At 47.4% G+C, this 15,361-nt stretch overlaps 1 pseudogene; it reads left to right on the forward strand.

Moving 5' to 3' along the window:
• The first annotated feature begins 13,275 nt into the window (after positions 1–13,275).
• Positions 13,276–15,129, forward strand: LOC100425591 (RWD domain-containing protein 1 pseudogene; annotated as a pseudogene).
• The last annotated feature ends 232 nt before the right edge of the window (positions 15,130–15,361 follow it).

Consider the following 15,361-nt stretch of genomic DNA (forward strand, 5'->3'; position numbering starts at 1 on the left):
TCTGTGTGCTGAGCTCCTGGGAAGTCCTGTGGGACTTATGACATGTCATGCAGTCAGTTCACTCTTGTGCCCCTGGGCCTTTGCATATCCTGATCCCTCAGCCTAGGACACCCTCACCATGTTGTCTATCCAGAAAACTTCTACTCTGCCTTCAAAATTCAGCTCAAGGGTTACCTTTTCTGGGGAAACTTCTGTGGCAGTTTTAAAACATAGCTGCAATATTTTGGCCTCAAGAGATGAATTATATGTCCCTGTCCCTTGAATTTGGTTGGTTTTATGACTGCTATGCCCAATAGAGTATGTTGGAGGTGATGCTATGTGTCATCTTAGGCTAAGTCATGAAAGGCCATGCAACTTCTGCCTTGTTCATTGGAAACACTCACACTTGAACCCCAATACCATGTAAAAAAAAAAGTCCAGCTGTCCTGAGATCACCAGGCTGGAGAGACCACAAGTAGGCACTTCGGTCGACAGTCCCAGCTGAGCCCACTCTTCAGCCAGCCCGTCCCAGATGCCCAACTCTTCAAGTCACCTCCAGCCATTAGAGTCACCCCAGCTGAGGCCCAGGCATCACAGAGCAGGGAAGACACACCCTGCAGTGTCCTATCCAAATTCCTGAGCCATGGAATCTGGAAGCATAGATGGTCGTTTTATGCCACTATGTTTTGGAGCAGGAGATAAGTAGAACACTGTCCTTGACTCATCTGGGAAAACTTCAGTGCTTCTTTCTTTATTTGTTTTTTCCCCGAGTTACTCCTGCATTGCTCTTGCAGAGCTCTGACCACACTGGGCTGTGATCATCTCACTACATGCCTGTCGCCCCGATAGACTATGAAGCCCTGGGGAAACAGGGGGCCAGGGGCTGTTTCTCACAAGACAGAGGGGCTCCTCTAGGCTGGAGGTCACACGGAAGCCCACAGCAAGACTGACCTGAATGAAGTCACTGAGGTAAATGACAGCTGCAGCCTCCTCCCATCAGTATCAACCATGGACAGCATCAGCCCAGAGACTGGAGAGGGACTGAGCCTTCACGAGGACCAAATGGCCTCCCCCAGACAGAGAGAAGAGCTCTGGGGCCAGGAGACAGGCCCGGAATACTTGCCTGGGAGACTCAGAAAGAGAGGTGCAACCTGCACCACTAGGTAGTGGATCTGGCAACTTACTGAGACCACCTTGTTCTGGGGGGACAGGAATCAGGGAGCTGAGCAGAGTCTCAGATGTGCAAACAGAAGTTCATCTGCCAGAGAACCCAGAGGAGCAGGAGGCTGAAGCCGAGAGGGCGTTTCCCTTTCTTCTTAAGAAAATTGTTCAGAATTGATGAAAATAGCTGGGAAAGTATTCGTGGAAATGTTAATAGCAGGGAAAGTTAACCCAACTTGAATTCTCTGCCTTGAGTTAGGAGGGAAGACGGCATGCCAAGTGAACATGGACCTGGATTTCAGGGCAGAAGGATCCACAGAGGCACAGCCCAGCTCCCAGGCCCAACAGTGGGACTCCGGTACAGCCCGAGGCTTTTATAGAGAGGTCAGTGTTCTTGTCTGAGCCTCTAGTAACCCTGCGAGGTTTCAGTATGAGGAGGAGGAATTAAAATACTGAAAGAAAAGGAAGAAATGGACTCGCATTTGTTGAGCCCACTGTGGGCTAAATGCTTTATAGTCATTGACAAATTTAAACCTCATAACAAACTTTTAAACATGTAGTAAAATTCCACTTGATAGCAGAGAAGACTGAGGCTCTGAGAGTTGTAGTAGAGTTGGGGCAGTCTGATTTGAGAGCCCCTAAGGGACAAGGGAGGTGACATGGAAGGTCAGAACCCCTTGGGCTGGTGCCTCTGTGACCCTCAGTGGCCAGGTATCCCTGTCTGCACAGTGAGAGGACTGGACTCATGATCTCACCCAGATCTGGGCTGAATTCCACCTCTGTCATTGTAGGGCAGTATGACCCTGGGCAAGTTAGTTATACTTCCCGTGCCTCATAGGGTTTACCAGGGTTAATTGTCAATGACAAGAGCTGGCCCTTCTACTTCTTCCACCATCCATCTTCTTTATGGAGTTATAAAACTTGTTAGTCGAGGGCAGAGCCCAGGAGCCCACATCTTCCTCCCTTGTGGGCACCCAGGGCTTTGGCCAGTGGCACCCAGTGTGTGTTGTTCCCCAGAGAGTGACGCAGCAGCCCCTTCAGATGTGCGCTGGCAGGCACCACGGCTCTGGGATGCCAGCTGAGGCCTTCCGGCCGGCAGCTCCCTAAGTGGCCACAGATGTGGTGTGAGATCACACAGCAAGCCAGCTGCTGATGAGAGGAAAACATCCTCCCCACTCAAGTGGTCTCTGCCTTCTCTCAGGGCTGTGCTTCATCCAAGGAGGATTTGAAGAGGACACTTGTAAAAAGCATGCACAGAAAAAATTGCTGTGCTGTCTTCGGGGGTATAATTACAGGAGATGTGTGGGGAGATTTTGCTGGCATTTCGTTTCCAGAAGGATGTTTTCCAGTGAAAAAATATAATGGCTTTGCCTTTACCAATATACTAAATATGAACGTCAGGCAAGTGTCTTGTTTCAACTAGGCAACATACACTCATGGTACAAAATTTCAAAGTAAACCAAAGGGCACCCTATATAATCTAGGTCTCCTTCCCAGTCTCCAACTCCTAGAGACAAGCACCATGACTATTTCTTATGCAGCCTCTGGCATATACTCTATGCATTTATTAAACATATTATCCTGGACACTATTATGGTAGCCTGAAATTCACTCCTCACCCTCTTCCTCCTCTTCTCTGTATCCTGGGAGGCTAAGCCCTTACAGGCTATTGTTTCCCAAGGTCCTGGGTCAGCTGATAGGTGTATTTGGTTTCTCAGCTCTTGTATCACTTGCTGAACCCATTTCCTGAATTAAGTGATCTTTGTGTGAAAAACCTTGAGTGATTTCTGTTTTTCTATTTGGACTGAGTGTTTCCCTCTTTGTTAAAGCTCTTGGTTCACTGAAAATCTTAACAAATTCACATATATCTTTTCTTTTTTTTCACCAAAATGGTGGCATGTTATAATTGGTGTTATCTGTATCTTCCTTTTTCGCTCGCCAATATGTCTTCGGAGGTTTTTTTTTTTTTTAATCATTATATAGAAAGGTGACTGTTTTATTTTTAGTGATTACCCAGGATATGGCTTATTCAACCAGAACCCCGTCGATCAACCTCTAGGGTGTTTCCAGGGTGTTGCTATTATAAAGAATTTCTGGTGAATATGTGAATACTCTTGTACGTATATCACTTCACCCATATGGAGGTTTAGCTGTAGGATAAAGACCTAGAAGTGGAAATGCTGAGTAGATACATTTACGGCGTTGATAGAGATTGCCAACTCATGGTCCCATGAGCAATGTTTGAGTGGTTGCAGGCCCAGCTGAGAGAATTTTGGGGGGCAGGACTGTGAATATCCCAAGGAGAGGGACCGTGTTCTTTTGCTCACTAGTGCATCCCCAGTGCCTCACGTGGTGTTGGGAGATTCTCAATAAATATCTGTTGAATGAAATTTAAAAGTGGAGCAAGGCCATGGCCAAGGTCAGGTCAGCACCCTCCTGGCTCTGCCACTGACCGGCTGAATAGCCTTGAACCAAGTCCCTCAGACTCCGTGATCTCAGAGCCCTCTCGAGCTTTGACTACCTGCAATTGAGGGCTTCCAAACCAGGCAGAGCATCCGAATCACTGACAGAACTTTAAAAATGATGGACTCTGGACTGCATTCAGGAATTTAGCTACAATAATTCTGCAGTAGAAGCTTTCAGTGGACTCTGCGAGCCACCACACAGACCCTCCCGTAGGAATGAATGACTTTCTCCCCAGCTTCTGGGCGTGCTGCTGGCAGGAAGCCCTCAGTTAGCTGGTGGTCCTCTCTGACAGGTGCCTCAGCTGGAGACAGCAGCCTTGCTCAAGGTCAGCTCCCTTCCCTAGGGTAACTGTATCTAATGACTGATGAACATGGGGCATAAAGACCTGGCCCCCTCACCCCAACTTAGAGCAACCCTGAAGGAGCCGTCCCATCTTCAGAGCTCCCCATAGGGTTAGCTGAGGCCTCTCTTGAGACTGTCCAATCCTGCTTTCCACCCCTCCCTTCCACAAGTGTAGATCCTCACAACACCGACAAACCCTCTGAACTCTGAGCCCTAAACTCCATCTAGGGGTCTGCTTCCCAGAGAGCCTGGCCTGTGACAGGGCCCTAGAATCTGTAATTTTAAAAAATGTTTTTCTTTTTTGTTTTTGAGACAGTTTCTCACTCTGTTACTCAGAATGGAGTGCAGTGGCGTGGTCATAGCTCACCTCAAATTCCCGGTGTCAAGAGATCCTCCCACCTCAGCCTCCTGAGTAGCTGGGACTATTGGCATGTACCATCACACCCCGCTAATTTAAAGAAAAAAGAAATTCTAGAGATGGGGGTAGAGGCGTGTCTCTCTATGTTGCCCAGGCTGGTCTCATATTCCTGGGCTCAAATAATCTTCCCATCTCAGCCTCCCAAAGTGCTAGGATTACAGCCATGAGCCACCGTGCCCTACCTAGAAAGTGTATTTTCTTTTCTTTTTCTTTTCTTCTTTTTGGAGTGCAGTGGCACGATCTTGGCTCACTGTAACCTCCGCCTCCTGGATTCAAGTGATTCTCCTGCCTCAGCCTCCCGAGTAGTTGGGATTACAGGCACCTGCTAACACACCTGGCTAATTTCTGTATTTTTAGTAGAGACGGCATTTCACCATGTTGGCCAGGCTGGTGTCGAACTCCTGACCTCAGGTGATTTGCCCTTCTTGGCCTCCCAAAATGCTGGGATTACAGGCACGAGCCACTGCGCCCAGCTGAAAGTGTATTTTTCAAACAGATTCTCCTCCTAAGTGATATAACCTCAGCCCCCTGCCTTCTGTAGAGTTACTTTGTATACAAGAATTCTTCATGTTTTTATTTTCTTGGTGCCATGGGCCCCTCCTCAGAATAATGTTTTTAAATACATTTTTTAAAAAATACATACTGAGGCTGGACATGGTGGCTCACACCTATAGTCCCAACAATTTGGGAGGCTGAGGCAAGAGGATCGTTAAGCACAGAAGTTCAAGACCAGCCTGGGCAACATAGTAAGACCCCCGTCTCTACAAAATAATTTAAAAATTACCCAGGCATGGTAGCACATAACTGTGGTCTCAGCTACTTGGGAGGCTGAGATGGAAGGATCACCTGGGCCTGGGAGGTCAAGGCTCCAGTGAGCCAAGATCGTGCTACTGCACTCCAGCCTGGGTTACAGAATGAGACCCTTTCTCACAAAACAAAACAAAAACAAAAACCAAAAAGGAGAATTACAAAGGCAACCAATTATATTGAGATTTGGTTATCAAAATATTTTTTGACTTGTGAAATAGAAATACATTTTTCTTTATTAACCCATCAATTAAGATCCAGCAGTGGGCCAGGCATGGTGGCTCATGCCTGTAATCCCAACACTTTGGGAATCTGAAACGGGTGGATCACTTGAGGTCAGGAGTTTGAGATCAGCCTGGCCAACATAGTGAAACCCTGTCTCTACTAAAAATACAAAAAATTAGCTAATTTTTTATTAGCTATATGTGCTGGGTATGGTGGCACATGCCTGTAATTCCAGTTACTCAGAAGGCTGAGGCAGGAGAATTGCTTGAACCCACGAGGCAGAGGTTGCAGTGAGTTGAGATCATACCACTGTACTCCAGCCTTGGTGACAGAGTGAGATTCCATCTCAAAAAAAAAAAAAAAAAAAAGAAAAAGAAAAAATTCCAGCAGAGCAGTGTGTCTAATAACTACCATAATTTTGAAGTAATGAGGAGCATAAACCATATCTCAAGATACCTGTAGCCATTGTGATGTGATATGAAAATATCAGTGAATTCTGTGGAACAGAATGCCAAGTGCTGCTAAAACTGCTGGGGTTTGTATAATGGAAGGAAATGCTGATCTTCAGTTAGAGGGTAGGGAAAATAGAGATGTCCTTTTTTATTATGACTCATCCTAGTCCACAGACCTTCTGAATTCCATCTGTGACCCCCTGCTCCACTGCATGCCCTCTCCAGTGGGTTCCTTGGTCTGGTGAATGTTTTCATCATAAATCTCCAGGTGGGCTTTATCTCTTGCCAGCAAGGGAGTAGAAGAGTTTCAAACAAAGGATGGATGAGATGCCTGAGGCCCTTTGGTGGGAACAGGCAGGGAACGCTGAGCCTAGGGCATTGCTGAGCTGTACAGCAGAACTCATGTGCCTGCCTTGGCCAACCCTAGTTTCCCAGTTAGAGCAGCTTTCCAGCTACACCAAAACAAGGTGCCAAATTGTTTTCCAGGTCCTCCAAGAAGGCTGTCTCTTCCTCCTGTCAGTGTGGGTTGAGCTTTCTCTGCCTTTGATCTTGATGCTTCATGAAAAGCCAGAGGGCTTGCCTCCTGGTGGGACATCCCTCAGTCAGGACCCACAGCAAGCTTACACGCCTGCTCAATTAGGGATAAAATCCATTCAAAGTACATTAACTCCCTCACTTCTTTGAATAAGTAACTGTGGATCATCTGCCCCAGAGCCTGCCCTGTGGAAGCAGAAGCAGACGTGCTGAGGGGGCGTGGCATTTGCTGAGTGTCTCAGAGGCAGGATTAGAAGAATGTGAGAACCCTGAGGAGGGCAGGCAGAGGTATGGGAAGTGGGTAGCTTTCTTAAAGAGGAGGTTCCTGAAGTCTGGGCTGCTGACAGCCTATGACAAGATGAAAGCCTTGTCCACTAAAATGCATGCCCCATTCCCCACCCCAGGGCCACCTTGCACTGAGTGATGTCAAGAAGGGGACACTTCGGCATCCACTGCGTCACCCAGGAGCCAGGTGACGGCAAATCATTCATGTCTTTAACTTCAGTTTTCTCATCTCTAAAATGGGACAATGATACCAAGCTGACCAGCCTCATGGGGTTATTGTGAGGATTGAGACGATATTGGGGATGCTTTGAGAGTTTGTAAACCCTAAGATCTGGTGAAATGAGTTCACAATAGAGGCAAGGACGTGGATGCAGATGGGAAACGAGGGCTGCTGTGTTCAGATGTGTAGGTTGTTCACTATTCAAGGGAATCTGCCTTTCCTACTCTGCTTGCCAGATATCCCAGCTTCTACCCCACTTGCCAAGTCATTCACCCTGGCACGGGGCTGTGGAAGGCAGGCCTTTTTCCACGGCACATAGTGTCCCTGCTTGCCCTTGCAAACCCAGGCCACATTCAGATGCAGGGAAGAAAATGAAGCTTCTGCCTGTTCTCTGACGGGTTTTTGTGGAGCTCTTAGATCATAATTACTTAATGGAGACATAATGCAGCAATCTTAACTCATTTCTATTATCTACTAAAATAAATAGTAGATAGGTGTGTGTTTTTTTTTAAATTTTAATAACTTAATACAACAGTAAATAAAGCTGCAGCCCAGAGGGCAGACTGCTACTGAAGAGAAGTGGTGGTGACCTGATTGTGTGACAGGGAGATATCCATGCTGGCTTTATGGACCACCCACAGGCAGCTGCATCATCCAGAGCTGCCTCTAAATTATCTCTCTTGTCTCCTGAAATTCCAGCTTTATTACTATTTTCAGTATAGAACCCCTAGTTCTGGAGGTTTGCAAAGCCTCCACTTGCTCTGATCCCCTACACTGAGAACACAGTGGGTCCCCCATGGCTCCAAGGGATGTGGGGTGGTAGGGAGTGGTGAGCTCTCAGCAGGGGGTTTTGCCTTGGATCCTGAGGCTGCAGAGAAGGATGACTCTGGTAGGCTGAATAATGCCTCCCCAAATGTCCACCCGTTAATCCCCAGAAAGTGTGACTGTTACCTTATGTGGCAAAAGGGACTTTGAAGGTGCAATTAGATTAAGGATCTTGAGATGAAGAGTGTTGGGAGCAGGCCCCCCAAAATCTGGCCATAAACTGGCCCCAAGACTGGCCATAAACAAAATCTCTGCAGCACTGTAACATGTTCATAATGGCCCTAACACCCAAGCTGGAAGGTTGTGGGTTTAGGGGAATGAGGGCAAGGAACACCTGGCCCTCCCAGGGCTGAAAACCGCTTAAAGCCATTCTTAAGCCACAAACAATAGCATGAGCGATCTGTGCCTTAAGGACATGCTCCTGCTGCAGTTAACTAGCCCAACTCCTTTAATTCGGCCCATCCCTTCGTTTCCCATAAGGGATACTTTTAGTTAATTTAATATCTATAGAAACAATGCTAATGACTGGCTTGCTGTTAATAAATACGTGGGTAAATCTCTGTTTGGGGCTCTCAGCTCTGAAGGCTGTGAGACCCCTGATTTTCCACTTCACACCTCTATATTTCTGTGTGTGTTTGTCTTTAATTCCTCTAGCGCTGCTGGGTTAGGGTCTCCCCGACTGAGCTCGTTCCAGCAAAGAGATTACCTTGGTTTATCTGGGTGAGCCCAATGCGATCACAGGGTCCTTATAAGAAGGAGAGGGAGGAGATCAAAGTGGGTGGTTGGAGAAGGCCATGTGACCACCAGAGCAGAGCCTGGAGAGATGAAGCCATGAGCCAAAGAACACTGGCAGCTACTGGGAGCTGGAAGAGGCAAGGAAGAGACTCTCCCTTGGATCCTGCAGAAAAAAACAGCCTTGGCCACAACCTTATTTTAGCCTGGTAAGGCTTATTTCAGACTTCTGAACTCAGAACTGTAGGATAATAAATCTGTGTTGCAAGCTACTAAGTGTATGGCCATTTGTTATAGCAGCCAAGGAAACTAATACAGTGATACACCCAGTATTGTATACCATGGCCTCTCATGATCCAAAAGACCCAGTGTAAAGCTGGTATGATTTCAGGAACACCCAGAGTACCACTATACCAAATCTTCATCCCTGTGTCTGAAGTTCCATTGTCAGAGCTAACAATAACAATGGGTAACTTTTTTTTTTTTTTTTTTTTTAAAGAGATGGAGTGTCACCATGTTGCCCAGGCTACAGTGCAGTGGCTATTTTCAAACACAATCATATTGCACTACAGACTTGAACTCCTGGCTCAAGTAATCATCCCGCCACAGCCTCCCAAGTAACTAGGATTAGAGGTACATGCACTGTGCCAGGCAATAATGGCGAACATTTAACGAGTGCTTGTTTGTGGTAACAAACAAGCCTAATAAAGGCTGTTGCCCTTTAGTAGAGAGGTTCTCAGCTCTGACTATTAATTAGAATTCTCTGAGAGTACTAAAGAAACAGGCAGCAAAGTCCCACCCAGAAGTTTCTGTATCAGAATCCCAGAGGTAGAACCTGGGTTTCTGTATTTTTCTTTGTTTTTGTTTTTGAGAAAGGGTCTTCTTCTGTTGCCCAGGCTGTAGTGCAGTGGCATGATCATGGCTCACTGCAGACTTAACCTCCCAGGCTCAAGCAATCCTCCTGCCTTGGCCTCCTGAGTAGCTGGGACCACAGGTGTGCGCCAACATGCCTGGCTAATTTTTTTATTTTTATTTTCTGTAGGGACAGGTTTTTGCCATGTTGCCCAGGCTGATCTCAGACTCCTGGGCTCCAGTGATTTGCCTGCTTTGGCCTCCCAAAGTGCTGGGATTTGTATCTTTTAAATGCCCCACAGATGATTTTAAATGTGCCCAAAGTTGTGTCAAAGCATAATTTTCAAAAATTTAAAAGACATAACTCTTATATAAACGTATAGTGAACACAAGTGAAAGATTTGTTTAACTTATGAATGAGGGAACCCAGCAGAATGGCAAAGATGGTTTAAAGGAAGATATTAGAAATTGAAGTATGGTCAGTGAAAAAAGAATGCTGACTTCTTAAGATGGCTAAGTAAGAATGCTGGTTACTTAAGATGGCTATGTAAGATACAAAACTGTTTAATGTCCTGCAGGAAAACCAAATCATAACCATCAGGGTTGTTCTTTTTGAAGTATATAGAAATTATTTGCAACATCAATTTTTACAGTTAACATCAATTTTTACAAAGTCTGGGCACTAACCAATGGTAAATAGTAAGTCAGACATACTCTAAGGAGATTTTTAAAGGGCACATAATACTCCTTTTGCTTTATTTCCTAGTTTTGGATAATTTTTCTGCATTAGGGCAAGTGGTGGTCCCTGTTAAAATGCAGGTGTCTCTGGATCAGAAATGCTTCCCACTGATTTTAGGAGTCCATTCATGCCTTTATCAGTCCGATAGGCATTCCTAGAGCACCTACTGAGCACATGGCCCTTGGGGAATATGGTGATGAGTAGGAGGCTGCTGCTGCCCTCACATGTAGTATCTAGGAGAAGGGCACAGACGCAGATAATCCACACATGAGTCAGCAGGTCTGTACAAAGTGAAGCGCCCTGGGATTTAACAGAGGGAAAAAAAAAAAATTCTATGGAAAGGGAAGGTGCCAGTGCACCTGGGCTTAAAAGGATGGTAAGATTTCTTTCTTTCCTTTTTTTTTTGAGAAAACCTCTCACTCTGTTGCCCAGGCTCCAGTGCAGTGGCGCGATCTTAGTTCACTACAACCTTTGCCTCCTGGGTTCAAGCAATTCTGCTTCAGCCTCCTGAGTAGTTGGGATTACAGGTGTGCGCCACCAAACATGGCTAATTTTTGTATTTTTAGTAGAGACAGAGCTTCGCCACGTTGGCCGGGCTGGTCTCCATCTCCTGACCTCAAGTGATCCGCCCGCCTTGGCCTCCCAAAGTGCTGGGATTACAGGCATGAGCCACTGTGCCCATCCAGGATGGTAAGATTCAATAGGAGAACATGGGAATGAAAAGCACTCTAGGGGGAAAGGCATGGGCAAAGCCTCGGAGGCAGGAAAGCAGCAAACATGTTTAGAGGAATGGTGAGCAGCCTAACTTGATGATGCAAAGAGCTTGCTTAGTGAGAGAATGAGGTAGGACAAATAGTCAAAAATGGGATCCCAGAGCAGCTTGAATGCCAAGCTAAGGGATCTGGACTTTATCCAGTTGAAAACCAACAACTGTTGCTGGTTTGGGGACACAGATGGGCATGTTTAGCTTGTGGAGAAGGGACTGGATGGGCCTATGGGGCATAGAGGAGAAGAGTCCCCATGCCCCATGACAAGAGCTTTGAACATCTCTGGGTGTAACCTGACTCTTATTTGGATCCTGCCTTTCTCTCACCTGAATAGAAGCCCTTCAGGTTTATCCCCTTTGAAATGCACCCCACATTTTGAGACCAGCAGAGGCAGGGGTGGAGAAAGGCCTGTGCCATGTTGCCATAGAGTGTTTGGGAAGAGAGGCCCCTTCCTCTCAGGCTTCCTAGTGCTGGACCAGGTCCCAGAGAGGCCATCGCCCTATCAGGCCTTCTCCCTCTCCCTCATGTAGGAGGCACTGCTTTGCCAGCCCCACCCCTCAGGCACTCCTGGCCAAGCCATTCTGGGGCAGAGGGTGGAATCTGAGAATGCCAATCTTGGGGTCATGCCAAACAGAGTTCAATTTTTTCTTTCCTCGAGACACAGTCTTGGTCTTTTGCCCAGGCTGGAGTGCAGTGGCACGATCTTGGCTCACTGCAACCTCTGCCTCCCAGGCTCAAGCAATTCTGCCCCAGTCACCCGAGTAGCTGGGATTACAGGCGCGCACCACCACGCCCAGCTAATCTTTGTATTTTTAGTGGAGGCGGGATTTTACCATATTGGCCTGACCTCAAGTGATCCTCCCAGCTCGGCCTCCCAAAGTGCTGGGATTACAGGCGTGAGCCACCGCGCCCAGCCCAGAATTCAAATTTTGTCTCCAGCACTTATTTATTTATTTATTTATTGGAGACAGGGTCTTGCTCTGTCACCCAGGCTGGAGTGCAGTGGTGCACACTCCTGGGCTCAAGCAGTCCTCCTGCCTCAGCCTCCTATAGCTGGGACTATAGGCGGATGCCATCACACCACTGTGTGTGTGTGTGTGTGTGTGTGTGTGTGTGTGTATATATATATATATTTTTTTTTAGAGATGGTATCTCACTATGTTGCCCAAGCTTGTCTCAAACTGCTGGGCTCAAGCGATCTTCCCACTTCAGTCTCCCAAAATGTTGGAATTATAGATGTGAGCCACCATGCCCGGCCTCTGCACTTTCTTGCCATGTGACTTCAGCAGCCTGAACCTCCAATTTCTCAGATGTAAGATGGAGATAATAATAGTGCCTCCCTCCTCATGTCGACGTGGGAGCACATGCAGTAATGCCTGAGAACACCAACACTAAGCTTGGCCCACAGTGTGTACTCAGGCATGGGGCTGGGGGTGTCAGCAATAAGCCCCACCTGCTCTTTGGAGCCTTTTTGCCTTTGTAGATTTTGGAGAGGAAATCTTGGGAAGAAGGACATCTGGGTTTTGGTCTTTTGGCAAGGAAGGAATCCAGTGTTTCACCTTGGGAAAGTCCCTGCCCTTGGGGGCACCTCAACTTCCTCCTTTGTGAAATGTTGAGGCATATGTGGGTGATGTGGGCTAGCAGGAGGTCTCTGGACCTTTTCAGCCCCAGCGTTCATTTTACTCATGTCTGTATGCCTCTGTCCCCTCAGTGAGTGTTTATTGAGCCCCTACTATTGCCAGGCCTTGTGCTGGGCAATGGGACACGGCCAAGAAGAAGGAGGTCACCATCTTTACCCGCGAGGGCCATGGCTACCTCCCAGGTCCCACATGTTCTCATTTTGAGAGCCACTGGGAAGGCCTGGTGTGGGCACCTTATGCAGGTTCTCAGGGAATGAGTACTCAACTCGGTGCCAGGCCAGCACCAGGTGCTGAGGCTGCTCAGGGCCCTGCCCTTGAGGGCACACAGTCAGGGGTGGGGAGGGGGGTACACAGTTGTATGGGAATGTGAAGGAGAGAACCACGCCTCCATTTGGATAGGTGAGGAAAGACTTCACAGAACAGAGCCCTGTAACGGGTGGTTTTCCAGTGTAAGAGGGAGAGGGCATTCCAGGCAGAGGTAACAGCAGACACAGGGCCTGGAGGTGTTCCCTGCACGGGAGGAGCTGGAGACTGGGACATATAGAGGTAGGCAGAGAACCGTGAATAGCCCATACAGTGGAATTTGGACTTCATCATGCAGACTATGAGGATAGAGATATTTAAGAAGGGGTGTCAGGTGACCCTATTTACACTGGAGGACGGTGACTCTGGCTAAAGTGTGGAGGATGGGTTGGCTGAAAAAGGAATAGAGGCAGGGCAGCTGGTGCCCTCACAGGAGAAACGAGAGGACCACGGCGGGCAGTGGTGGCAGCAGGGATGGGAGGAAGGATCATGTGAGGTGGAAGGCCAGGGCTCGGTGGTGGGGTGGATATGGGCCAGGGGAGTCCAAGAGGCCTCCAGGATGCTGGCTGGAGCACAAGGAGGATGGTAGGGTTTGGTCGCTGAGGTGGGGAAGAGGAAGTGGAGCAGGGTGGGGCAGAGGCCTGGAGATGACGGGTATGTTTGCAACAGGGGAGAGGCCCTGCAGGCACCTGGCTACCTGGGCCTGAAGAGAAGCAGGGGAGATGAGTTTTGTGGGAGTTGACAGTGGCCACGTGAGAGGGGAACACAGGCATAAAGGACTGAGTGCAGGGAGGCCATTTGATGAGAAAACGGAGGACTGAGGCAGAACTCCAAGGGCCACCACCACTTTAAAAATCTGTTTTCTTGGCTGGGTGCAGTGGCTCATGCCTGTGATCGCAGCACTTTGGGAGGCCAAGGCGGGTGGATCTCTTGAGGTCAGGAGTTTGAGACCAGCCTGGCCAACATGGTGAAACCCCATCTCTACTAAAAATACAAAAATTAGCTGGGTGTGGTGGCTCTCACTTGTAATTCCAGCTACTCGAGAGGATGAGGTGGGAGGATCGCTTAAACCCAGGAGGCAGAAGCTGAATTGAGCCAAGATCCAGTCACTGCCCTCAAGCCTGGGCAACAGAGTGAGACTCCATAAAAAATAATTTGTTTTCTTCTGATTGTTCTGATTGTAAGAGTAATATATGCTCATTGCAAAAAAATGTGTCCAGCTTTTTGGCATCACTCCTTGTTGGCAAAGATATTGTTTATACATTCAATACACTCATTTATTTTTATATTATTTTTAAAGATGAGGTCTTGCTTTGTTGCCCAGGCTAGTCTTGAATTCCTGGGCTCAAGTGACCCTCCCACCCCGGCCTCTCAAAGTGCTGGGATTACAGGCGTGAGCCACCACACCCAGGTTACACTCAGCTGCAGGCCTATGTGCTGGGTACAGGGCTGTTGAGGACAGTGGCTGCCAGAATGCAGGCTGCAGCAGGGAGGCTCGGCTGGGGCTGCACACTCCGTGGAGCTGGTGGGAGCTCCCCGGGTGCCACTACTGCCACCCGCCCAAACCAGGGCACCTGTAGAATCAGCTACTCAGGAGTCTGAGGTGGGAGGATGGCTTGAGCCCAGGAGGTGGAGGCTGCAGTAAGCCGAGATTGTGCCACTGCACTCCAGCCTGGGCAACAGAGTAAGTCTCAAAAAATAATAATAAAGAAAAAAAAAAAAGGAAATTCACCCAGCTTCACCATTACTGTGACATCTAAGGCTGGAGAAAATGATGAAACTGTCCAGACTACCCTCAAGTTTACAGACAAGGAGAAATACCCAGATAAACCCTGCCTTTATGAAGCATTCTCAGAAAATCTAGAAGATAATGTCTCAGACATTTAAAAATTCTTAGCATTACAGGCTGAAGAAAATCTTGGTATGGTGATGATCTGTAGTGACAGTTGTGCAAGAAAAATTAAAAGAAGTAGATCAGATAAAAAAAACTAGAAGAGAAGAAAAAAAAAAGAAACAGAAAGAATCCAAATAAGCTGAAAAGCAATTATTCCATGGCATTCCTGTTATAATTGAGAATGTCTTAAATTGGAAGTCCAAATTTGCTGCAGAAGGCTTGGAAATTAAAAAGAAATGGATGGAAGAACAAGCAGGAAAAAATAAATTAAGTGGGAAACAGCTACTTGAAACAGATCCAAATCTTGACACATCTGATATCCAGTTCTTGGAGGATGCTGGAAACAACGTGGAAGAAATTAAGTCTTTGTTCCAGGAAATGGATGACCTGAGCTGGAGGATGAGAAGGATGATCCAGACTCCAATCCTGCTGACCCAGAGAGTGACTTCACTGACCAGAGGACTGTCCCCATCTTTAGAGAGGCTTGACTGTCACAGCATCCTGGCTATGCTCAGAGGGTTTTGATTTTCCTTTCCTTTTCTCCAAGAAGAAATAATTATAAGAAGAATTTTTTTTTTTTTTTTTTTGAGACAGGGTCTCACTCTGTCACCCAGGATGGAGTGCAGTGGTATGATCATAGCTCACTGCAGCCTCAACTTCCCGGGCCCATGTGAGCCTTCCAAGTAGCTGGGACTACAAGTGTGCACCACCACATATGGT

The sequence above is a fragment of the Macaca mulatta genome, chromosome 7 (assembly GCF_049350105.2).
Source record: "Macaca mulatta isolate MMU2019108-1 chromosome 7, T2T-MMU8v2.0, whole genome shotgun sequence".
Taxonomy (NCBI): Eukaryota; Metazoa; Chordata; class Mammalia; order Primates; family Cercopithecidae; genus Macaca; species Macaca mulatta.